At 50.9% G+C, this 19,213-nt stretch overlaps 1 protein-coding gene and 1 long non-coding RNA gene across 6 annotated transcripts in view; both read right to left on the reverse strand.

The window, feature by feature from the left end:
* The window catches only part of TMEM51 (transmembrane protein 51), a 60,422-nt gene that overhangs the window by 25,569 nt on the left and 15,640 nt on the right, over positions 1-19,213 (reverse strand). The window contains exon 1 of one of the 5 annotated variants that reach the window (XM_072751142.1): positions 7,830-7,999. The exons of the other annotated variants lie outside the window; for them this stretch is intronic. The gene's annotated coding sequence lies outside the window, so the exon portion shown is untranslated. Of the gene's footprint in view, positions 1-7,829; positions 8,000-19,213 lie in introns of those variants that run through there. 5 annotated transcript variants of the gene reach the window in all.
* On the reverse strand, positions 919-1,743 carry LOC140596235 (uncharacterized). The gene is made up of 2 exons (XR_011998271.1): positions 1,418-1,743; positions 919-1,127 (listed from the first exon to the last, which is right to left on the reverse strand). It is a non-coding gene; the product is annotated as an uncharacterized lncRNA (long non-coding RNA).

Below are 19,213 nucleotides of genomic sequence, written 5' to 3' on the forward strand. Positions count from 1 at the left end.
GCCCGGGCTGATTTCCACGCACTTCCATGCACAATCTTGTTTCCTCGCCACCAGCGCTGGTCTCACCCCGTCCTACAGACAACTGAGGCTGGGAGAGGCGAGGGACCGGTGCCAGTTTCCCACATCGGAGAGTCCCGTCCCCATCTGAACTGGAAAGCCGGCTCATCTGTGGCTGCGGGCTCCCCCGTCCTTCCCATCGGCCCCGGCCATCCCGAAGGCCCATCTCTTCCTCCTCTTCTGTTTCCACTGCACCAGGGGACAGCCCTCCCCCTCGCTGCCCCGACCTGGCTTCCTGCCCCCGGTCTTTCCCTTCTATCCAACTCACCCGGCATGCTGCTGCCACTCTGATCCTCCAGAAACAGCCCCCCCCCCTTTTTTTTTTTTTACCATCACTCTCCTGCTCGGAAACAAACCCTTGGTGGCTTCCCAGGGCCACAGGATCAAAGGCCAAAGCCCTGAGCTTGATGTTGAGGCCCTTCTGCCCAGCCGGAGGGGTCGGGGAAACAGGTTAGGAGCCTTCCCAGGGAGCCACCCTGATGCACCCCCCTGTCCCTCACCAGACGTCTCCCCTGCCGCCTCTGGCCTGCTGGGGTCCTCACTGCTGCCGGAGCTGACCTCCCTGGCCTGCGGGGTCCTTGCTTGGGGTCCTACAGTGGCCGGGCATCGTTCTCTCCACTTCAGGGGGCCCTTTGGGGTCTCCCCCACAGGACGGGAGCATGAGGACGGGAGGGAGGCCCGTAGCGCTTTGAGCATAGAGTCTACACGCAGCGTCGAGGGGCAACAGGGCTAAATCACGTCTCCTCTGTCAGCCACTGTAACCAACCGCACATGCGGAGGCGCCCAAGGGGAAAAAAAAAAATCAGAAACATAAGCTGTCACCACACATCACATTAAAAACCTGGGATCAAAATCCCAAAATATTAAGAAGAGACTATTTATTATAAAAGGAATTCCCCATTTAAAAAAAAAAAAAAAGTCTCTGGCCTCGGTTTTCCCATCTGAGAAATAGGTCGGCCGAGACACTAGATGATCCCGAAGTTCTTCCAACATTGAAATTCTCAGGTTCTGGAAGTTAGCCCTGTCACAGAGGCTGCCGGATCACAGTGATAGGCAGTTTGTAGACAGCCCTTTGGAAAAAAGGAAGAATTTCACGACTTTTAGAGCAAAGAGGTTTTAGGCCACTTGCTACCTCCCAGCTCCTGTGGCTGGGCCGCGACCATCATCGTGCGGTGAGAGCAGAGCAGATTCAGCAGATTCAGGGAACCACATACCCTCCTCCCGACCCTGCTCCCAAGCTGGGAGCAACTGCCGCACATCCCTTGCCGGGCCAGGTGGTTTACGGGAACGTGCGCATATGCACAGAGCAACGTGGTCATTGGGGCACGGGCAGACGGGGTGACAAAAGGGGGCGACATACTTCTGACTGTCTGCATTTCTCCACCAGGGTTTCTCCACCTGCATCACTGCAGGTCAGGCCGACCGCTCTTTGTCGAGGGCGCTGTGCTGTGCATCGCAGGCGTCTCTGGTCCCTACCCTCTAGAGGCCGGGGGCATCTCAATCCCCGCTGGGGCAACACGAATGTCTGCAGACATGGCCACGTGTTCCCCGGTGGTGGTGGCGGCAGCGGCAGCAGCGGCAGCAGCGGGGAGATGCCCCAGCCAAGAACCGCTGCTCTACGTCATTACTGGTTTAGGATTTTTTTTTTTTAAAGAAGCATGCACAATGATTTTTATGGAGAGCATCAAGGAGCTCTCTATTCAGCCCCTTGGCAAGTGGTGTCAGTTCCCCTCGCCCAAAGGGGTCACATGCACCTACTCCCAAGCACCCCTACATCTGCTTCCCCGGCTGCCACCATCACCTGGATGGCACACGCGCCTCCTGCCTGGGTCCCCTCAGTTCCGTGGCTCTCCTGCCGGGCTCCTACTGCCCTGAGCGCACGATCCAAGCTCCTTCCGGAGCTCTGTCGCTCTGTCGACTGGCCCCCCACCCCCTGACCCCCTCAGCCTCCTTCTGGTGGCTCAGAGCGGGGTCCCCGGCAGCCCTGGGCCCCGTTAGCAGAGAAGCAGAGGCTCAGGTCCGCCCCGAGACCTGCTGCATCGGGACCTGCGTTGTCACAGCGACAAGCATCGTTGTCAAGTCTGTGAGGAGCTGCTCCAGTCTGCCGTCCCCCCCCACCCCTGCTCCCACCACACTGCCCCTCGCCACTGGCTCCTGCTCACCCGTCACTCAAATGTCACTCCCGTGGGGAGACGTTCGCCGCCGGACGTTGGCGCGCAGTAGCCTCTCGTGTGACTGCGTGTGTTAGCACCTGCTGGTTTGGGACGCGGCGATGCGTGTGGCTCGCAAGCACCTCGTTGCTTAACACGGTGTTTTGTCCGTCCCTGTCCCCGGACCCCACACCCCAGGGGAAGCTCTACGTGGTCAGGTATGGGGCGGATGGAACCAGACACACAGAAGGTATCGTGCAAATATTGTTGGAGCCCAGAATGGCCACAGGTATCGCACCCTCACTACGTGGTGACAGTGTTTTGACCCGGACTATTTTGTTTATTTTTCACAAAACCTACGAGGCGACATAGGTAATGGTTACGATAACCCCCGTTTTACAGATGAGGAATGATGGGCCCATGACACGGGTCTTACAGGTGACGGCAGGCAGAGTAGAGTTGCCACCCGGAGCGGGGGGTGGGCGAGATCTGGCCCCATGACTGCCCCCGTCACCACTGCACAATCTCACCCTCTTATGCCGATTCAAATAGCATTTTACACGCGCACGGGGCTCGACATGGAAACGAATTTCCTGGCGAACACTTCTCCAAAATAAAGACTTCTGCTGGCTGGGGAATCATTATCCCCCCACATGTTTTTTGGGGTCAAAGGCATCTTTGTATTCGGAATCTGTTTAAGCCGGTCTGTCTGTCCCTAAGTTCCCAAAGCCGGTTGCTATAAACCATTGTACCTCCAGACCTGGGTCCAGAAACAAAGCCACCAGGGAAGACACAGGGCCAGCCAAGTGAAGGAACCGTCGATATTTCTGCGTCCTCTGGCCAGCTGGGTCACCTTTCCCCCTCAAGGCCACGGGGTAAGTCACTGTTCATCTTGGGAGATCCAGCGCTTCCCTGCTACGACCTGTCCCATCTGCTCTCCAAGGAGCATCAGCCATGTCCCCCGTCACTCAGGGCCCTACCAGGTACTCCCAGCACCACGACTCTGGAGCCTTCTGGGGAGCGGGGACTTATGGCCCTGCTCGCCCTCCCTGAGAGTGAGGGCGGTGCGTGCCCATCGCCGTATCACTGGCACAACCGCTCCCACGTCTCGAGCACTTGCAGGTCCCAAGCCCTGTGCTGGGCTGAGTTTGGAGGTCATGTCTCCATTTAACCCTCAGGACAATCCTGTACATGAGGAACGCAGGGTCTTAATTTTGCAAATGGAACAACCTAAAGCGCAGAGAGGGGAAGTAATTTGCCCGAGGTCACAGGGCCAGTCACCGAGGGACCCAGAATCTGAAAGTCAACTCAGAAGGGGCCTGGCATACGGATCATCGTGTTAGCTGACGCCAGGCACGGTGCCAAGAGCCCACGACAGCCCCGCGAGGAGGGCGCACAACTGTACCCATCGTACAGATGATGAAACCGAGGCTCAGAGAGGCAGGTGGACGCGTCCCTGAGGTCACACGGCCAAGAAGGGAGGAGGGGTCGGAATCCAGAAGCGCCGTGCTGTGCCGTGGCACCACGCCGCTTTCAGCCTACTGCAGTCACACGTGTGTCACTTGTAAAGCAGCCCGTGCGGACGTCTCACGTAGGCAGGGGGGCGTCGGCTTGACTTTTGTCTGCGACAAGAACCCGCGCTGTGATTCCCGGGAGGCAGGCAATCAATCAATCATCAATCAATCACACAGAACCAACAAACAAAAAGGTGGTTGATGGGCCTGGAGCTCGGTCCTGTGGTCACGGTCGCGGCTCGGTGCGGCAGGAGTGTCTCCCGAGGGCGTCACCGTGATGGTCGCGAGCAGCCTGGGATGAAGGCCTGGAGCGGGAGCACCGAGAGGCTTCAGTCGCAGACCTTCAGATTCCCTGCACACGGTTCAGAGGCTTTTGCTACACGTGTTGCCACGGGCCAGGGGGACGAGAATTTATTCTAACCCTCTCCAGGTGCTACAGCAGTCCGGTGGGCGGTAGGGTTCCCCAGGGTCCTCTCTCCTCAGCCCTCCGTCCGGGGTGGGGTGGGGAGGCCCCCGAGCTCACAGGACCTGCTCCGGATCACAGAGGAATCCGTTTTCCTAACCGAGCATCATTCCACATTTTGATTCACGTTTAGCTTTGAAAGCTGAGCTGCATCTGGATGGTTTGTTCTGACTAATGACGTCAGCTGTTCATACCAGGACTTAAAAGCCCATAGAGATAGTGCGAGGAGTACTCCGGGTGCCACGGCTTTTTTTTTTTTTTTTTAAGATTTACTTATTTATATGAGAGAGAGAGTGTGCACCAGTGTACACGAACGGTGGGGAGGGGCAGAGGGAGAAGGAGAGAAGCAGACTCTCCGCTGAGCGGGGACCCCCCCCCACACACACACAGGGCTGGACCCCACGACCCTGAGATGGTGACCTGAGCCGAAATCGAGAGTTAGCTCCTTCACGGACCGAGCCACCCAGGCACCCCTGGGTACCAAGGCTTTGATGGAGTTTCGTGGCTCCTTCCCCAATAGTCTCTGGATTGAATGCACTGATGAAAATGCATCCTCTGCAGCCCTTCCTCTAAACCCCACCAGGGGCCCCGAGGGACACCCCCCCAATACCAGCTCAGCAGAGGTAGTAAAGCGAGGTGGTCAGAGCCAGGGGTGATCAAATCCAGGTCCTCTGAGCCTCATTCCCCTCACGTGTAAAACGGCCATGCTTTGCAGTAACAGGAGTGAGGATTCAACAGGCCGAGGCCTAGAACAGGAGGTGGCCGAGGTCGGCTGAGCAGCAGACGGGGACCAAGAGGCGGAGGGACTGTAACGTGAGACCCACTGCTAGCTGAGGACTTCCGCATCCCTGACCTTGCACAGGCAGGGCAGGTAGGGCAGGGTTGGCTAAATAAGCAGGTTCCGCGGCTCTATTATGGACTCACAGAGTCAGGATCTGGGGTGGGGCCCCGGATCTGTTTTAGCAAGCTCCCCGAGATGTCCTGATGCTCACAAAAGCCTCGGGTCCCGAGGCGCATCTCGAGTGTGGACCAGGGCAGAGCCCAGGAAGTCAGCTGGACTGGAGGATGTAGCGACAGGTGGGGGTGGAAGCAAGGGCAGGTGGAAGGAGGCCCGGGGCGGCCAGAGATGGATTTATTCCTCCACCAAGACTGCCTGCTGGCTCTGCCCGGGAGCTGCAGCCACGCGTGCCTCACGTGGCCTGTGGGTCAACTCAGCCAAGCGCTATCACCTTAGCAAGACTGGTGTCACTGGGCCAGGGTAGGTTCAACTCCCAGCTACACCACTTCCCGGCTCGATGAACTTGAGCAAGTTACTGCAATTGAGCCGTAAAAATGGGTCTCATGAAACGTCCGGCTTCGCTAACGCAGCCGCCAGGAGGGGGTCACGAGCTCGCGTGGGTGGAGGATGTGACACACGCCGGGTGGCCGTCACACGGCTAGTGCGGAAGGTGCTCGGACTTCACGTTGCTTCCACTTTAGGTCTGGGGACGCATTTCCTGACAAGTGAGACACGTTCCTCAACCCGAATGGCGGGGGACGGAGGACACGGCTCTCTGGTGCGTCCGGCCGGGGAGCCTGTTTCCCTCGGGCCGTGTTTACCTCGTTCTGTCTCAGCTACCACGTGGCTCCCCCAAGATGCTCCGGTCGTATCCACTTGCTGAGCTCCGCGCAGGTAAGCAACGGGGTCTCCGGCTGCCAGGGCGGCCCAGCTCCGCAACCTGAGTGGGGGTGGCGTGCAGGCACCTTCTCTGCACTGGCTCTCAGTCTTCTCGCCTGTAAGGTGGACGTGATACTGGAACCACCGTAGCGCATTGCCGTGGGGGCTTACGTCAAACACTTAAACCAGGTGCGCCCGGTGCCTCGCTCATAGTAAGTACTTAACAAATGTCGTCAGACTTCGTGGGCAACTATTACCTCCCGGGCAGCCTGTGTCGCTCTCTCTCCTGCAGGGACTGTGAGCCCCCAAGACCACAGGACCCTTGTCGGACAAAACCACATCCAAACAGGCATGCAGAGGCCTCAGGATGCTCCGCGACATCCCTGACCAGGGAGGGGGCCCGTGGCTGTTCAGGCCCCCTTCCCACGCGGCTGGAAGTCCCTCGATGGTGACAGGAGGTTCTTTCGGGCTGTTTGGGGTGTGCTGTGGCGTTAAGTGGCTGGGGGAGAACAGATGGCAGCAGCTGGAAGCTTCCTCCTCTGCCTTCCACCTCCGGCCGAAGTGCGTTCAGATTTCAAAGGGGACGTCCTGAGACCCAGGACGGGTGAGTGGAGCCACGAAGGACACTGGGGTCAGCCCTTCTGTGTCCCTCATTTCAGAAGAGAAGGTTGGAGCCATGCAGGAGGGAGGGGAGCCAGAGGCAACAGTTTTAACCATCGTGGGTGGGACACGAGCCCTGGGGAGAGGCCGTGGATGCCTCCCTCCAACCCATCAGGGCGGGCATTCTCATCCACGAGGGACAGAGACCCAGGAAAGTGCGGCCCAGTGCGGCAAGAGGGACTTGCCCAACGTCCCTGACGGCAAGGGGCTGGACCAGGACTCAAGCCGTGTCCCTACGGGTCTAACACCGGAGTTCTTACATTTGCCTCCTGCCGGGGGCCGTATCAGGCTATCTTAAGGTGGGGGGCGGAGATAAAACACAAAAACAAAAATTCCAAAATCAGGACAAACCCCTTACAGAAGCACAGCGGCCTCAGGGAGACCCCTTCCATACTCGTCACCGGTTGAGCGCACACGGGCCCTCCCTCCAGTCTCAAACCCACCGCCCTTGCAGTTCAGCAGCTTCCCAGGATGAGCTGTCGTGCCAGGCCGTGTCCTCTGTCATGAGACCATGCACATCACCCCGGCAGCCTCCGCTCCACCCACCCCCTCCTTCCTACTTCCTAATTACAGTGCGAGGCTCACTATTGTCCTGGTGACGGTCTTGAAATCTCAGCGCCCCTGGGCATTCTCTCTGCTTCTCACTCTATCCCCCAACACACGCGTGTGCATGCGCACGCGCACACACGCGCACACACACGCACACACACACCCCTCCAGGTCTCAAACTGGCAGCTGAGGGTTGTCTCCGACCTGCAGAAGCATCTTATTTGGACTGTGGAGGGTTATTTATATTATGTAATGTGGAGCGGTAGCCAGTATTGAGAGCATCGGTGATCTCATATATAAAACTTGAAAATCTGGTAAGCCGGGCCCCAATTCTCACATGTTACAAGCAGCTGGTGCTGAGTCAGAGCCGTGTCCCATGGAAGGGGCCTGCCTTCCACTTTGCCATGATCCCCACCACTCCCTGATGCCTCACACCCGGCCTGACTCTCCTTAACACGCCCTGCTGCCTCTCAGACACCTGCGACTGCAACCCCTGTCCCCTTCCACATTCGGTTGGTCCCAAATTCATTTCTTCTCCTTTCCCAAAGCCTTTCTTTGGACCCCATCCACCTCCTTCCTGCTTCTCAGGCCTGGTGATTGTGATAATTATTATAACACTCTTCTCTAAGGCTTTCTCAGCCCCCAAGGCTCGGTCCAGCCGTGCCAACCCTCCGGCCACAGTGTCTACCAAAGCTTCAGGGGAGTCCCTCACCACCTATGGGACATAGTCCAGCTTTTCCAGGAGTGTCCGACTGCCCCCCACCCCCATTCAAGCTTACCTCTACACCAGTGTTCTTGGAGCACCTGCTTTGTGCAGAACCCGGTACCAGGCACCATCGGTACAGGGTGGAGAAATGTGCTTTCTCCCAGGAGAAAGATCAGTGTGATGTGAGGGACGTGTCCAAGGACGGGAAACAGTCCTGCTGTCACAACTCCAGTCACATGGGTCTGCCTTCCGTCCCCTGCACACTGTCCGGTCTCCCTGCTTTTGCTTTCTCCCGTCCCCCAGCTGACCCTGAAGGCCTAACCTTCCACACCCAGCTCCCATGCCCCTTCCCCTTGAAGCCTCCTCCCAGGGCCAGCGAGAAACAGCTCGCCTGCTCTTGAGCTGTGTGAATGCCGGTTGTTTGTTTGAGCCACTCGATCCTGGCCATTTGGAGGGGTCTGGAGGGGGTGATTTTCATGCCACGTTCTCTAACTACGTTTGAAGTTAGGCAGGCAGGGCTGGCTTAATACCTGTGTTCTTCTTATCGCTGCCTCTGCATTTTTACATCTCCCTGGGACTCGCCGAACACTGGGCACGGAGCTACATCACAAAGTCTCAACGAGTCTCCCTGACCTCATTCACTCAACTAATGTTCACTGAGCAATACTGGGCGCCAGGTGGAGGAATGAACACAGTGATGAGCAACACAAGGCCTGGGAGATGCAATGTAAGGGATGGACCAAGAATGGTTCAGAAAAGGAAACAGAATGTAAGCATAAAGGTGAAGGTGATTGAGGAAAGCCTCTCAGAGAAGGAAACATTTCAGTTGGGACCCACAAGGTAGCAGCACAGCAGGATGCAAAGGTGGGAGGAGTCTCGGATGGAGACAGCAGTCAGTGCAAAGGCCCCAGGCAGGAATAACCTTGGAAGACAGGCAAGGCACAGGGGCAGCAGGGAGCCAGTTAGGTACCCAGCCAGGTACCGCCCTAGCCCAGGGCAAAGGTGACAAATGGAGATGAACTTATTACAGATTTGATTTTAACCCGAGCAATCAAGAGGAAGCTAGGGCACTGTTAAGAACCAAATTAAAAAAAAAAAAAAAAAAAAAAGAACTGAATTTAAATCCACGTGTTGAAGCCCTGACCCCCAATGTCATGGTATTTGGAGATGGGGCATTTGGGAGGTAATCGGGGTTAGAAGAGGTCATGAAGGGATCCCTGGGTGGCGCAGCGGTTTGGCCCCTGCCTTTGGCCCAGGGCTCGATCCTGGAGACCTGGGATCGAATCCCACATTGGGCTCCCGGTGCATGGAGCCTGCTTCTCCCTCTGCCTGTGTCTCTGCCTCTCTCTCTCTCTGTGACTATCATAAATAAATTAAAAAAAAAAAAAAAAGAAGAGGTCATGAAGGTGAGGCCCTGATCTGATGGGATTAGTGCCCTTACAAGAAGAGACTCGAGAGAGCTTGCTCTCTCTCTCTCTGTCCACACACATGAACCAAGGAGAGGCCATGTGATGAGACAGCAAGAAGGCATCTGTCTGCAGGCCAGGAAGAGAGCCCTCGTGAGGACCTGACCACGCGAGACCTTGATCTTGGACCTCCCAGCGCTGTAAGAAAATAAGTCTCTGTTATTAAGCCACCCAGTCTATGGTATTTGTTACAGCAGCCTGAGCTGACTAATACAGATCCTTTACGGAGATGGGGAAAACTCCGCAAACAATGAATGATTCCATCTGTCTCTAGGATGAAAAGTCTGAGCTGAGACTGAGATAGCAAAATAGTGAGATCACGTCGCTGAAGCCAAGAGAGGTGTGTCTACGGTGTGGAATGCTGCATTCGCTCCGAGTCGCCCCGTGTGCCCTGGCACCTCTGCCTAATGTTGAAAGCTATTCTCCAAAGGCCCCCTGCCAACCTCCCCTGATTTCTGACCATTAAAAATCATCATTTCCTTTCTCACCCTTCTAGCAGCTGAAACGCAAAACCCTGTTTTCTTTATTGCTGCTTTTGCTTGGTTTGGGAATAACAGTTGCTTTAAAAGCACACTTCAAAGCCAAAGTTCCTTTTATCAACCAGCCTGGCCCAGGAGGGCTGCTTTCATCCTCGGAGGAGCAGACATTGTGAAATCTTGCAGCTTGCTTTCTTGGAAAAGTGGTTGGTTCCGTCACGCAGACCATAGCAATTCACTGAGTGTCAAAATGACAGGCGTGAGCGGAAAGATGTTTATGGAAATGTTCCAAGCAAACACCAAAGATTCCAGATGCAAGAAAACGTTTTGGGATGCAACAGGGCTGGAGGTTAGAATGGTCTGGACGGACTCATTTGTAGTTAAAGGTGGAATTTGTGAAATGCGCCCAAAGAAGAAATAGGCTACTGATACTTTTTTGTTGTTGTTGAAGAACCTCTTTTAAAAAAAAAAAATCCAAGTATAATTAACAGATTGTTATATTAGTTTCAGGTGTACAACGTAGTGATTCAGCAATTGTATACACCACTCAGGACACATCACAACAAGCGCACCCCTTAATCCCCTTCACCTATTTCCCTCTGGACAAACCACCAGTTTGTCCTCTATGGTTAAGAGTCTGGGTTTTTTTGTTTGTTTGTTTGTTTCTTTTTTTCTTTGTTTTATTTCTTAAATTCCACATATAATTGAAGTCATATAGTATTTGGCCTTCTCTGACATAATTTCACTTATTATAGTATCTAGCTCCATCTATGTTGTTGCAAATGGCAAGATTTCAGTCTTTCATATGGCTGAGTAATGGTCCATTGCCGACAGACACATCTTCTGTATCCATTCACCCATCGATGGACACTTGGGCTCTTTCCATAATTAGGCTATTGGTGATCATGCTGCTATAAACATTGGGGGGCACACATCTTTTTGAATTAGCATTTTCATTTTCTTTGGGTAAATAACCAGGAGTGGAATTACTGAATCATATGGTAATTCTACCTTTCTTTGTTTTGTTTTTGTTTTTTCTTTTTTTTTTTTTTTAGGAACTCTATACTGTCTTCCACAGTGGCTGCACCAGTTTGCATTCCCACCAACAGTGCAGGAGGGCTCCTTTTTTCCCCCTCATCCCCGCCAACATCTGTTGTTTCTTGTGTTTTTGATTTTAGCCATTCTGACAGGTGTGAGGTGATATCTCCTTGTGGCTTTGATTTGCATCTCCCTGACGATGAGTGATGTTGAGCATCTCTTCGTGTGTCTACTGGTCTTTTTTGGATAAATGTCTGTTCATGTATGTCTCCTGCCCATTTTTAAATTGGGTTGTTTGGCTTATTGGGGGTGTTGAGTTGTATCAGTTCTTTATATATTTTGGATACTAACCCTTTATCAGATATGCCATTTGCAAATATCTTCTCTCATCCAGTAGGTTGTCTTTTTGTTGATGGTTTTCTTTGCTATCCAGAAGCTGCTTTTTTTTTTTTTTTTTGGTGTAGTTCCCGTAGTTTATTTTTGCTTTTATTTCCCTTGCCTCAGGGGACACATTCAGAAAAATGTTGCTACAGCCAATTTCTGAGACATTTCTGCTTTGCTCTCTTCTAGGATTTGTAGGGTTCCAGGTCTCACATTTAGGTCCTTAACCTGTTTTGAGTTTGTTTTTGTGTATGGCATAAGGAAGTGGTCCAGTTTCATTCTTTTGCATGGAGCCGTCCATTTCTTGATGAGATGGTCTTTTTCCCACTGTACATTCTTGCCACATTTGTTATCAATTGAAAGTAAAAGTGTGGGTGTATTTCTCAGCTCTCTATTCTGTTCCATTGATCTAATGTGCCCATTTCTTTAATGTGCCCATTTCTGTGCCAGTACCATACCGTTTGGTAGTACATCTTGATATCTGCGAGTCTGATAACTACAATTTTGTTCTTTTTCAAGATTGAAGCAACTGATCTTTATTTATTTTTTAAATTTCATTTATTTATTCATGAGAGATACAGAGAAGCAGAGACATAGGTAGATGGAGAAGCAGGCTGCCTGCAGGCAGCCCGATGTGGGACTCAATCTCAGGACCCCAGGATCATGCCCTGAGCTGAAGGCAGACGCACTTAATTGCTGAGCCACCCAGGCACCCCAAGCAACTGATATTTGTATGAAATAATGCTTGGAGTATGAATGGAGACACAAGAAAAGCAAGTCTGGTTTTCATGATGTGGGAAAACAACATATGTAAAAATATGGCCAGGTTCAGGCCCAGATTCCTAAGAAGAAAGAGAAGACTCTGGGCTTATCTGACATACCCCCAGACATGTCTAGGCACAGTTATTAAGTGTATTAAGTGCCATATGTTATGCACACCAGAAGTTTATGATACATTAGGTCATTCAGTCCCCAGGCCCTTCCGTGAGGAAGGCAGGCATTATGCCCATTTTACAGATGAGTCAACAGTATCAGATCAGGAGGGATAAGCCACTTGCCCACGATCACAAAGCTACTAACTACAGGACCAGAATTTAACTCACGTCTGTCTGGCCCCAGAGTGTACTTTCTGCTTCATATGTCAGGAGTTCCAAACTTGGCTGGATGTCTGAATCAACTACAGGGCAAGTGAAAAATCTAGATTCCTGGGTTCCCGTCAGAGGCCTGAGCTGGGGCCTGGGAACCTCTGTTTCTGTAAGTTTCCTAACAGTTCTAATCCAGCTGATTGATGCTCTGAGCAGAGGATCGATGGGGTGGGCCATATCTGTGCCAGCCAGAAGGTCCTGCTGGGAGAGCTGGGGAACCCACAGCCAAGGGCCTCCCCCCTCCCCAAGCACCCATGAGTTCAGGGAGGTAGCTCCATGGCAGGGACTGATTCATCTGTTATGATAACTTATGTTGTGCCAACTTGATAAAGCTGGAATTGCTTCCCAGAATCTGCCTTCCTATCAGCTCTAGGTTAGGAGTTTGTGGGAAATCTGGAAGTTTGTGGGAAATCTGGAAAGTGGAAGTGAAAAAGTAGCCAGCCATCATCCTCTTGAGGTAGATGCAGTGATGGACAGGCACCATGGGGGCCAGGCAGGTTTGAGCCCATCCTGCTATCTGGTCTGTGTCCAGCTCCTCCCTCTGACTGCTGGTCCTGCTGACCGACAGTGTCCCCAGGCTGCCACCAGGCACCTAGCTAGGCACCCACCAGGCAATAGCTGCCCACGGGCTTCTATGTGGTCTCACTTCGTTGGCTGGACATCCTGGTCTCTTGGGTCCCATTTCACCTGACCTTCTGCCCCTCCTCCCGGTGTCCTCCACCCCCCATAACTGGGCAAGATCTAATTCTTATAATAAATCCCAAATTCCATTGGTCATAGTGGCCCAGCTTCCTGAGTTCAGGCTGGATGAGCTCATCATCCGCCCTTTCCTGCAGACCTTTCAATCTTAGACAGTGGTTCTCCAAATGTGGTCCTGGACCGACAGCATTAGCACCACGGGAGCCTGTTAGAAATGCAAGTTGTCAGACCCCAACCCTCCAGACCGACTGAAGGAGAAATTCCGGGGGAGCTTCCGACACGTGCTGAAGTTTAAGGATCTCTCCTGTTGGCATTTAACAAGCCTTCCTCCATTTCTGTCGAGGATGACGAAAAGGTCCTGGAAATACATCTATGGAAAATATGTTGTATTCTTGATGTAATTTTATTATATGAATTTCTGAGGCCTGTCTGTGAGCGCTGGCCTTTACTGAGACATCGTGCTAAGGCTTCGCAAGCTTAGCACCACTTCATCCTCACCCCCACCCGACAGAGATGACATTAAATTATCTCTATTTAATCGAGGTGGAATCCAAATAGTCTGACTCAGACTCCACATGTTTCCCAATATGCCATTATGCCCAGAACCCTGCCGTTATTTCTGTGCAGCAGACAGAAGCCAGACATCAGCCGGAGCGCCCCTGGGCCGACACTTAAAAGCAGTGTCTCAGACACTCGGCGGTGCCCTGTCCTGCAGCAGAGGCCAGGGGGAGGCCGGACCTCCCCAGCACACTGGCCTGCTCACAGGTCCACGACCCCAGGCCCGCTGCCATAAAGCCCCCACCTCTGGCCACTGGAAATGGTTCATCTGGATATGGAGTGGGCTCATCAGAATGGGAAGATGTTTTTTTTTTTTTTTTTTTTTTGGAGGGGGAAAGACTTTTAAAAAGCAATTAGGACAATAACAGCATCTAAAACTGTATTGAGCATCTACTGTGTGCCAAGTACTTTCTACACATAGCTCATTTACTCCTCATAAAATCCTAAAACTCTCCTCCCATTAGGGGATGTTCAGCAATTGGCCAAGTCACTACAGTCATGAAGGCCAGCACTTGAATTTAAATCCGTAACTTTAGTACGTGTTTCTCTATAGGAAATTTAGAAATGGTCAATATTCACATTTTTACACGCTTAGTATCTTTTTTAAAATTTAAAAAAAATGGACTGGCTTTGTAATCTTTTTTTTGCATTACTAGATTAGAACGGTCTATGTCTCTCAAGGTCTCCATCACCGCCATGTTTAAGGGCCATGTGGCATTCCCATGGGTGGATGTACCATAGTCTATTGTCCTGGTCTTTATGTTGGACATTTGGGTTGTTTCCATAAGAAGACACTTCAACTCGGGAGAAACGTTGTAACCAGGGTGCTGAAATTTAGCAAAACCTCCTCCCTATACAAGTGGCAACATGGGGCAATCAGCTCTGCACAGATGACATCTGTGGTAGAAAGACCCAGGCGTCAGGCATCAACACAGCTGACATACATTTATTTCAGGTGCACACTTTTTGGGGGAAAGGGCTTTCACTTATATGTGCAGAAGACGAGGTAAAAACGTCTCTGAGATTTACCCAGCTTGCTCCTTAGCCAGAGGAGCTTGATCCCTTGGCAATGAGGCCCCAGTGTTCTCCAGAACGCCCTGTTATCTCCCTACTTCTCGTTCTGAGGTGACACACCAGGTCAATCTAGCTAAAAGCCAGTGTTCTCATTCCTCACCATGATGTAGTGATTAAGAATACAGACTCTGGAACCGGCGTACCTGGGCTTAAAACCCGTCTCTACAGCTAGGGGGTAGTGTCATTAGCTCGCCAAGGCCTTGGAAACCAAGTGCTGCAGATGGACGAAGCCTGGGTCCCTGAATAACCCACCCAGCAGGTTACGTTGTGACCTGTCCTGAGTCCTTGAGATGTGAGGCTGTGTGCACAGCAGCTAGCCTACTCCTGACTCAGTTTCCCCATGTCACTAAACTGTTATGAAGATCAATGAATTATGAGTTAATATACTCAAAATGCTTAGAATAGCTCCTGGCACACTGCTGTGTGCATTTATTTTTTTATTTTTTATTTATTTTTTTGCTGTGTGCATTTAAACTGACATTGGAAATACCTTGTGGGGTCAGACCCCCTCTCCAGCTTGCCAGCCAGGATCTGCCTCCCAGGGCCACCCCAAAACAAGGGTGTGGGGGGGGGCTGTTGGTTCTGCACCCCCAACTCCATCAAGAACATTGACCCCATAAAGGGTCATTTCCCCCAAACCTTCATGACTTACGACACCGACCAGCTATGGCTCTTCTAGCTCTCAGGAATTTCCCTAAAATCTTTTTAAATGTTTTTCTGCCTGAAATCCTCTTTTCGGAAGCAAGTTCTTCTCCTCCTTCCTGTGAGAAGTTCCCAGTAAATGGGTAAATGGGTAACTCAGTCCCGGGCAAGAGCGTGCATGTGTTCTAAAGCTGCCAACACACTTCCCCACAGGCAATGAGTCAGTGAAATGCGGAGGGAAGAGCTCGGTGAAGTTCACGGCCGCTGGCTCGGCCAGGCACAGCTCCCCTTGTCCCCTTGTCCGTCCGGGACAACACTACTCAATCAACGGCTCCGTCGGCTTCCAACCATAAAACTAGGGACTGATGATCCGTAAATTCAGAACTGGTCCCCCCCCCCCCCAGCTAATTACACATTTAACTACTTTTTAATCAGTAAAGGGTTGCTTCTCTCATACCCTCTGCTCTGCCTTTTTGTGTGTTTCTTCGTGTGTGTGTGTGTGTGTGTGCGTGTGTGTGTACACAGGCCCTCAATGAAAACTAACCCTCCACAGGAAAATGCAGAGATGGAAGTTTCCCGTAAAATTTTAGGGGGTTCGTGGGTCTTCATAGGCAATCTGAGGACCCCGACATGAGCAATTACTAGTTTAAAAGTACCCAACAATTTCAGAACGATGCTGACAACTATAGCACTTGAACATCAAAAAGCAGCATTTAAAAGCATCTTAGACACCCGGAAAATGTCTGGAAGCCTATGCCAGAAACCGTGAGCCGGGCTCTCTCTGAGGAACGAGACTGGGCTTCTGAGATGAGAGGGAGATTTATCTGTTTTCATTGGGGAGCCCTTTACAGTGTGTGAAATTAAAAAAAAAAATTACCATGTGTAAAAATTTTTTTCTAATTAAATCAAGAGTCAAGAAAAAAGTTATTTAGGGTAAGACCTAGACACAACCCACTGCGACTGTCATTCCTGCAACATGGGGAAGGGACAGGTCACCAATGGGAAAAAGGTCCACTTACCTCCTCCTGGAGCACTGGGGCCCTTTTTTTTTTTTTTTTTTTTTTTTTTAGAGATTATCATCCAGCTTTATTCACCAGTTACATATGATTTACTCTCAAAGGCTGAGGATGATATAAAAATATGTTCCTAGTTTTGAGCACAAATGCAAAGGTAGTTTTAATGAACATATTGCTTCCTAAGGTGACTATCTGAAGATATAAGTTCTGGTGTTCTTTTAAAAAGAAATCAGTCTCGCTGCTTTATAATTTTGATATTTGAATTAGTTATGGTCAGTGGACGTTAATCACAACTTTGAGAAAATAAATTTAAAAATATTAGCTGGTGGACTTGAACACACAGTTCCTAAGATTATCTTGAAATATTTCAAAATCAGATTTTATAGTTTCAACTCTCTAGGAAAAAAAAATGGAGAAAATCCTATCATTTTATTCAGATTCAAGTTCAAACATTTCTTTTAAACCACAGTTCTCAGAACATACTTTCATTGCCAAACTCTCTCCAAGGGGTAGGGGTGGCGTGACGCTGTTTCTCCTGGGCGTCCAACATCCAACATTAAAGTGCCACATTGAGGGAGGGGGTTATTCATAATCTACCAGGTCCCTACACAGGAGGAGTTGGGCAGTTCAGGGGTGTGTGCTCAACCCAGTCGGCTCTCTGAGCCCGGCCGGGGGTGATGAAGACAGTAAATGCTAGAACAAAGCTGGAATGTAGAGGGAGGACACGCAGAGGAGGATAAACAGCCTCCCACCACAACCCTGTCCAAGTTCAAAGAGAGTGGCTCGGCATTTATCAGGTCAAAGAGCGTGTAATTGCCTTTTCTGTGGGCAAAGGGGTGGCCGGAGCCCGGTATTTCCTTGGCTGAGCTGAGCACCACTGAGGCTGTGCACGGAAAGCTCCAGGCACTGGGAGTGCACACAGCAGGTGCTCAGCAAGAGTCAGTGCACACAGCAGGTGCTCAGCAAGAGTCTCCCGCTCCCCTCCCCGGATCTGCAGCCTGAAAGTTTGGCCACTTGGTAGGAAGATCCGCTCACCAGACACACCAGGCAGTCCCACTCCGGGGGATCTGCTCAAGAGAGACGGAAAACGTTTACGTTCATATTAAAACCTGCGCGTGAATGTTTATGGCAGCGATCACCCCAAACCAGAAACAATCCAAATATTCTTCAACAGGTGAAGGGTCAAATGGATCTACATTTGTTACATCCGAGCAACGGACAATCCCAAAGCGTGTTGCTGGGTGAAAGCAGCCAGACTCCAAAGGCTTCATACTGCGGGATTCTATTTGTGTGACGTCCTGGCAAAGGCAAAACTCTAAGGATGCCCAACACCAGTGGCTGCCGAGGACCAGGGGGCAGCACCAGGGAATTTGGGGGGTAATGAAACTTTTTAAGAAAGATTTTTATTTATTTATTCATGAGAGACACACAGAGAGAGGCAGAGACACAGGCAGAGGGAGAAGCAGGCTCCAGGCAGGGAGCCCGATGGGGGACTCAATCCCAGGACCCCAGGATCATACCCTGAGCCAAAGGCTCAACCACTGAGCCACCCAGACATCTCTAATGAAACTTTCCCATATCTTGATTGTGGTGGCGGTTACACACCTGTATGCGTTTATCAGAACTGGAGAACTATACATGAGAAAGGGTGAGTTTTCCCGTTTGTAAATTTAGAAGGATGTACATGACACGATGACATAGATGACACAGCGCTGGGAGGGTGGCGTCTTAGCTCAGGCTGCTGTAACAAGCACCACGCACCGCGCGGCTCTACCAACAGACATAGGTTCCTCCCCGCTCCGGAGGCTGGAAGTCTCAGGCCAGGGTGAGGGCCTGCCTCTGGCTGTGGATGGCAGGTGGCCTTCAGGCTGTGTCCTGGGTGCTCTCTCTCTCTCCTCTCCTCCTAAGGGCACTAATCCCATCATGATAGACTCGCTCTGGACCTCACCTAAGCTAAATTCCTCCTAAGGCCCCGCCTCCTAATACCATCACCCTGGGAGTATGAATTTGGGTGGGGACAAAAACACAGCCCGTAGTGACAAGTGGCTTTCACAGGTGCAGACCAGTGAGCTGCTGTGTTTTCACCATGTTCACCTCTCAGCTTTTTCAGCCTGGGAAGGGAGAATCAGATGCGCAAAGTTAAAATCATCAAGGGACCACCTGGAGCAGGGGCCAACCTAATGCAAGCCCTCTAGAGCTCACAAATACCCTACCTCGCAGTCACCCTTGGGGGAGCCACTACAGCCCCAGGGGATTTTAAAAAAAAAGAAAACATTTTCCTCTTATTATAAAACCAATGCTTCTTTATTAAACAAACATTAATAAATCTAGATTAACAGAAAGGATATGAAAATCACCGATAAGCTCGCCATCTGTGACTACTGATAACATCCATGATGGTGTTCAGACTTTCTTGTGTTTTGTAAGCAAACATACATTTTTCTTTTCCTTTCCTCCCCTTCCCCTTCCTCTTTTCTTTTCTTTCTTCTTCTTTTCTTTCTTTTTTCTTCTTCTCTTTCTTTCTTTCTTACAAAAATGAGATCTTACTGTAACACGGCTTGGTGACCTAACTTTTAAAATGTTGCTATGTAACGAACAATTTTGCACATCATCAGAATTCACTGAAACCATAACTTCTAATGGTTGAGGAATATTCTGGTACATGAAGGACTCATCATTTACATAACTAACCAGTCCTTTATGGCCAGACACATGGTTGGCTTCTAATTTTATTGCTATTTTTAAAAATAACAGTATTGAAACCAACCCCTTACACAATCGTGTTTCCTCTGGATAAACTCTTGGTATTGAAACTGCTGTGTTTTTTTAAGCTTTGAGATGCATTTCAGACTGTCCTCGTCCCCACCATGAGCTCATGAAAGATTAGCACTCTTTGTTTAACTTAAAATTTTGAAACACTTAAAACATTTAAAATTTCACATGTGAATGATGGTATTGGGTT

Source organism: Vulpes vulpes, chromosome 2 (assembly GCF_048418805.1).
Source record: "Vulpes vulpes isolate BD-2025 chromosome 2, VulVul3, whole genome shotgun sequence".
In the NCBI taxonomy this organism is placed as follows: Eukaryota; Metazoa; Chordata; class Mammalia; order Carnivora; family Canidae; genus Vulpes; species Vulpes vulpes.